The following is a 7,498-nucleotide window of genomic DNA, read 5'->3' as shown; positions in this document are numbered from 1 at the left end:
GACTCCATGCATAGGAATAGCAAATTTTACAGTAAGAAAATGATAATTTGATTGAATTCATCTGCAAGGACATTTTCAGCAAATAGGTTGAAATTGTATCCAATGCGCCTGATCCAATGGTAATGCACAGTAGTTTTGAGGAAAACAAGGAGAAATACAGTAAATGTTCATGCCACCAGGCCCCATGTGGTTACGGACAGGATAACTGAGTAGGCTTATTTGGGTGAGTATTTCCAGAGATACCACAATACAATATTATCATGATATTTGCATCAAGGCCTGACTAAATTGTTATCTGCGCAATGTGATTCTTTTTCAAAGTGACACTGCTGTGCATGCATTAAATGAAAGGTAGCATCACGACAGCAGTATTACTTGTATACATAGTATTAATATGTGTGAAGCTCTGTGCTTCATGGCTTATTAGTGTCTTGTGCATTAGTTATGGCCCCAACAAACACTGATTCTTTGGTACCCTAGCATTCCTGTCCCCACTTCCAAACATATAACAACATTAGAGTATAGCCATTCTTTTCACATTGATGGCACCTTTTATTTCTCAGTGCACAACATTCAAGTCTCTGTTATAGTCTAACACAGAGTGGAGATTTTCTGTCTGCTGAAATAAATTTATTTGATAGTTTCTGCCCTTGCTGCTTGGTAGTACTATGTTTTTCTCCTTTTTCTTCCATAAATGTACCTTTGGTTCGAAATAACAGCTCAAGTTTATGTCTGTGTGCAACTCAACAAAATGTCATTCTTTTACACTGCTCTGAGATTTGTCCTTTGGTTTTCTCCACATCGCATGCAAGTCTGTATGCCTATTTGAGTATCAGATCAGACATCATCTACATTATCTGTGAAAAGTGTTTGCCCAGAATACCAAATACCAGCGTGTCTCAAATATTTTCATTCTTCACAATATTGAAAACACAAATCACTGTGAGATCATGCAGACTCTATAAATATCCTTCCATACTCTCTCCTTCTTTCTGAGTGTGCTGATGGAAGTGTGCCCTTTCATTATTAAATCTCTTTCCAGCACAACATATCTATTCTTATCACCATCAGCAGAATATGTCACAATTTCACTACTTGTTCGGCTTTTTGTCCCAAAAAGAACAGTGTGCACATTTGATGTCACCAGGCTCTTTCTGTGCCTGTGGAATTGGTGTTTTCATTCAGGTCCCAGCTCCAAGAGTCTGAAATCAAAATTGACCAGGGATAAAGTTTCATAAATTGCTACACTTTTGACACCATGTAATGTTCAATGAAACCTTCACAGGCAAAATGATGTTTTGGTGAGTTTAAAAACAAAACTGCAAAATACAACATGGGCCTATATATGTATTACAGTTTTTCTCAGATGATACATCACCCCAATCAAACAGCCATGTTGTCTGAGGAGTTAACACAGCTATTAAAGTAGATTCTTTATGTTGCACGATAGCACAATTCATGTGCAAAATGGCATACTGCATTCTTTTCTAATAATATTTTTTTAAAAGTAAAGATTAATCTCAAAAACAAAAGACAATCATGAGTTGATTACATATATTATTCAACAATGGCAACATATCTATCTATCTATCTATCTATCTATCTATCTATCTATCTATCTATCTATCTATCTATTCATAAGTGTGCTAATTGAATTATACGTTTATCAGATACATCCACATTCCTTTATGAAGTGATTCCCTGATGTGTCCTCAAAAGAATTTTTTTGCCTGCAAGCAAAAATGGCAATTTTTACAACTTTAAAAATACTATACACATCCAAAAGTTTATAGGGTATAGCAGCAATTTTGTATACAACATAACTTTGCCTGAAACACGCATTGAAACTCTATGAATGTAGACATTATGATAGTAAGGCCTAGAAATTTCAAAATGCATCGATATACAACTAGCTATGAAAGCAATACATTTTATTGCATTCATCGGGCCTTTGATTTCTGTTAGGTAACAAGATTTCATCAATATTGCACATTATATTTCCTTTAGCAATACACCTCGGGAAAAACAATTGCTGTGAATGCTGTATCCATGCTTGGTGAGCATTTACTGCAATTTCTCCATATGCTTCTTTCATGGTCTGCAGAGTATCACCCTTTCATGTAGGCTGCAGTCAAACACTTTCCACCTCCATGAGAAGAAGAACTATAGTACTAGGTTTAAAAATAAGAAAGTATGGTGGCAGGAACACCGTCATGAAACCTGGGCGGTTTTCAAACCATTGCTGGACAATAGCTGAGTAGTGGAATTGAACATTATGCCATGCCAGCACAAGCTGCATACCATCTAATTGTTGCTGGTCTTCTTGTCTTTATGGACTAAGAGCATCATGGAGAACATTTATAAACTTGTGCAGGCGTGCTGTATTGTAAGGCCCAAAATCAGCACTGTGGACATCCACCCTATAAACTGACACTGCAGCATAGATTGTAATGTTGTGTCCACATTGACCAAGTACATTTAGTGTTGCATGCTGAATCATGATGTTCCTGTCTCTTCTCCTTCTTCTGTTGAAGTTGAAGCCAGCTTTGTCAATATAGATGTATTCATAAGTTACTTGGCTGGCACCCAACTCCAAAATCTTCTACAAAGAAGCACACACAATTACATATGGGACTATAAAGCGAACAATGCATGTGAGACCAATTCATGTGCTCGGTGCTTAGACAGGCGCAACAGTGTGTAAGACGCGTCAGCATGGGGGACAGTATAAGGGCTCATTTAACTGTAATCTCTCTCCAGAAAGCCAGAGGACATTGTTGACTGATGCCTTTTCTCTTCCCCTATCTGTAGAATGGTTTGACGACCATCACGTCTCTGACATCACTTATGGTGTCTGATTGTTTTGGATCCGCCTCTTCCTGCCAGCAGCAAATAATACCGGAAGCTCCATCATCTTCAACAGTTTGTTTTGGAGACTTGCGTCAATAAGACATTTTCTTTTCTTTTCATTTTATTTATAATATATGGGGTTGGCCTTTGGGGGCCCCAAAGATTCATCATCTCTTATATCTATGTGTTACAATTGTTATTCATAGTAAACGCAGAAACTGAGTAGACACTCCTTTATTCTTTTTGAGTTCCTCTCATAGGGCACTTTATACACTTATTTCATGCTTACAGCATTTCTTTTGAGTAGATGGGCAAGAGTGGTCACACTGTATTGCTGAATATCATGGAACACAATGCTGTCTTTGATAAATCTTTGCTCAATTACTCGAAGGCGAATAGTATTATCTTGTAATACCCTGTTCACTACAGCACGTTCCAGTTCTTTTATTAGAAGAATAGGGGGCTCTGCCCCCCTGCTTGCTTCGCTTGCCAACCCCCTTGTTGGTGCTATGCGATAACCACTTCACGGCTCTGCAGCTTTCATATGGGGAAGCGGATGTACAGTTTAAACAGATTGTTTTTTTGGGGGAATTACTACATATGCATTATACAGTAGATCTAACTATTTTACATTACAGCGAGTAATTAACCATAATAGAAAATAGTAAAATGTAAACAATTGAAGGAAATTATGTTTCATGTTGCATTAGAAATATTCATTGCGTTATACGTTTTTGTTCTTTTTGGCTTTGAAATTAACATGCAAATACTTTTTAAACTTAAACTTTTACTGTAAAACTTCAGTAAAAACAAAGTTTGGAATTCACTTTTTCTCAATATCACATTGAATTTTGATTCCGTGTTCGGAGTTACATCTTGACAATGCAACGTATAACTTCCCATGAGAGAATATCGTTTCTTTCTCTCTAATAAATAAACCAACTTTTTCGAATGTTTGTTCCTGTGATTTTTTAATTGTCATAGCAAAAGCTATTCTAACAGGAAATTGTAAACGTTTTAATACGAATGGCATATCAAGATCTCTTTTGGTGTCTTAATGTTTTCCGCAGCAGATGTACTACATTACCTTTCTTGTTGCTTGTTAAAATTTTACATGTCAGAATTGTTCGACTAATTTTGAATACTGTACAACTAATCTTGTCCTATTGCACAGCCCATCACTAAGACATAAATTACACAATAACATTACGATACATCCTTCTTTTAATAGTAACTCGGCCGGTGGAAGACTGGACTTGTGTTACTGGTTGTAGATATTCTACAGGATATTGTAAGTTGATGTTTTCATCTTCTGCACAATCACCACCAACTGTTTCAGCACAGTCTATTGATACGCATTTAACCAATTTGCTGTCTAACCGATCGACAATTTTCGTGTTAATTCATTTGACTTCATAGTTTCTTGGTGCTAGGATTGCCCGTGTAATCATTTCTTCTGTTGAAAACCCTCCAGGATAAAATTCTTCATTAAGATTTGGACATAATATGTCTTCTTTTATTGGGAACTTAAAGTGAGGAAAACATAAAAATTTATAAGAGCTGAGAGTGCAGGAACTGTGTCTGACAATAGCATTCACATGAATGAGACGTGAAAGGACCGTGAGCGTGAGCCGTTAACCAGAAATGTTTGAGAGGAGGGCGGGACTTGAAAAAATCTCTTGGCAATAGTCTTGTCTCTTCTGAAGATTTTCTTTTATAATAGAGAGATGTGCATATCCTTTTGAATGCAGTCTTCATTCAATTCTGAGAAATGTGCAGAAAGACAATTAACATTTGCACATTTACCTAAATTGTGATGTTCATAACCCCAGTATCTAGTGTGCACTACCTGTTCTCTCTCAGGAACATTCAAATGTTTCCAGCCACAGTTGTGTATAGACATTTGGCTGGACTCTTTGTCTTTAAAGGTAAGACAATGATTCAGATGTGGTCTATGATTGTGGCCCTTGATTCATTTGATACGATTTCATGTGTTTTTCCTCACCCTGCTCTTCTACCTCTCTTATCCCATTGTTCCAGCTTTATGCATCTCCTTTCCTCTACTCTTTTCCCTGCACTTTTTATCTCCCTCGCCTACCTCTACCTCTTCCTCCTCTCATTCTGCTTCTTCCTCTCACTTGTCATTCCTCTGGCACTTCAGGATCAAGAACCTTCACATATAATACTTTTTATAGTCATCAAAACACTGATAAGTGGGGAACAATTTAACAAAATGCACTTCATGTTTTGACTGCATCCCATAATTGATCAACTTCAATTTGATGGCAAATGAACCCATGCTGTGTGAATTTGGTAAGATGGATGGTTAAAAAGAGAATTGAACTTCAGATAAAGGTTTGCTTATTTTCATAGGAACATGTGGCAAAACAATCAAATATATATTCCTGCATTTGCAATAGTTATTAAGAGTTTCGATAATTTTTGTCACTGTCTTGAAAATATGGCTCTGGTTTGTTGTGTGCCATGACTGGGATGCATGTTGTATCTATTTTGAAGTTTGTATGACATAAATGAACATGTTCAATCTGTTGTGCAAAATGATGAAGAGTCTAAAAACTGTATTTTCTGTTTTGAGAACATGTGGTGTGATTTGGAGAAATGTGTCAAATCAACTGAGAAAAATTGTGACTATTGTTTCTATTTGTACTGAGTGTAAAACAACTCATCCTATCATACTTTACATTAAAAGGTGGAATTCAGATCTGCAAAAAGAACACTGTCTTCTTTTATCTTTGATTGAATAGTCTGTTACTCCATATAATAAAACTTCTTAAGTAAAATCTAATCTAAATATTATTTTCTCCAAAGCAAGACGGAATACTCTCCCTGTGTAACACATGCATTAGTGTATTCCCGAACCTTATGTAGAAATGTTTTATACTACCATATGACAATGTTTGTATATTCATATTTCATATATAGAAATGTATTCCCTTTTTAATACGAAACCCAATAGAAATATAACATATTTGCCTTAAACACAGTTACAGCATTGCCAATGTTAACACGACCAGTTGCCATTAATTCTCTCACACCCATAAAAAATTGTTGCAAGCACTCACATGATAGAAGAAAAAGTTATTATTTCAAGAAATACAGAAGCAACTCATTTTGTTTAAGTAACAAATTAATGAAGTTAGGGTAAGATTCCAGCACACTGTGTTTATGAATTTGGTAAAGAAAATAAATAACCTTAATAAAATATCTTCATATTTGATATCAGTATATTGATGGAATGTAATAAAAGAAAATATTGTCAGACTGTAGTTATTTGGATGTTTTCAGTCCACCTCTACATATTGGGCAGATCCCTGTGGTGAAATACCATGTCCCCTGCCACCATTAATGATATTCGGTCAATCAAACAGACTAATACATAGTGAAAACAATGGCTTTCCTCCACATCTGTAGATAGCAAAGTTGGCTTCCATAGTTTCTAGATGTTATAAAGGACAGATAGACCTTGAGCATTAGATACAAACAATGCAATAATCAGGGAATAGAAGAACAATTCATCCAGGGTCAGAGGAGAGCATCTGAAGGACATCCTGTCTGCAGATGATTTAGCACTGCTGGCAAAGGATATTCACAAATCTGAATTACAAATTTTAGAATCATGACATCAGGTTCATGTGAAAAAGATAACAGTAATGAGAAGTAGACCTAAACACCTGTTACATAATGTGAGCTCGGCACAGGCCACAGTTTAAGTGTTAAAATGCCTTGGTTGCAGGCAATTACATTTCAAGAGAGTTTAAGACTTGCTGTGGCAGAGGAAAGAGAAATAAAACAACATGAAAAAAGTGGGAAGAGCAATACAACTGGGTGTAATGAAGCCCCACATACTTCAAAAACCCTACAACATGCTGGCAGTCATTCCTTAAAATAGAAGAGTTCTGCATTAAATGGGATAGGAAAATGGGTGTCAAGTTTCTTCATTTGATGATCTATTAGGAAAAGAACAAGCTGGTTTCCAGTCACACAATTTAACAAATTCTAACATAAGTGCCTGTACTGCTAATGAAAACAGAGCACTGGTGGGAAGGTTGGTAGCTCCAGTTTAATTTATGGAAAGACACCAGACTGATAGATTATAAATCACACAACACAGGGAAAAGCCCCATTGTAAACTCCCTCTCAACATCTGCTGCTAACATATCCCTGTCAAAAGCTTTATGATGGCTGACCAGAAATCTATCATTTGACATGATTCAACTTTCATGGCTACTGCTTTTGTATTTTAGTTTGGTAATGAAAATCTCATCTACAAAGCACAACTCTGTTTTATGAAAATACCTGAGAACCCAAGGCTTTTGGGTTTCCAATGCCGGGACAGAGAGCAGAAGATTGTAATAAAAGTAAAGAAACATTAGTATGTCAAGCAGCAACAAGGTGAATGGACAAGATGGGACTAGGTAATAGAACATAACATCTCATGGGGCAAATAAGGCAAGTGGGTTTCCATTGAACTAAGTTTCTAATTGAATTAGTTTAGGCTGTCTTGCCTAGTTCAGCAAATCTCTTCAGCTGGGGAAAAATTCAAAACACTGACAAGTCCACTGTGCTGAGGAAAGGGTACTTTAGACCATATTCCTTGCAATTGTCCAAAGGCCCTGAGAGAGGGCAT

The sequence above is a fragment of the Polypterus senegalus genome, chromosome 1, assembly GCF_016835505.1.
Source record: "Polypterus senegalus isolate Bchr_013 chromosome 1, ASM1683550v1, whole genome shotgun sequence".
Lineage (NCBI taxonomy): Eukaryota > Metazoa > Chordata > Cladistia > Polypteriformes > Polypteridae > Polypterus > Polypterus senegalus.
This window is presented reverse-complemented; position numbering follows the sequence as displayed.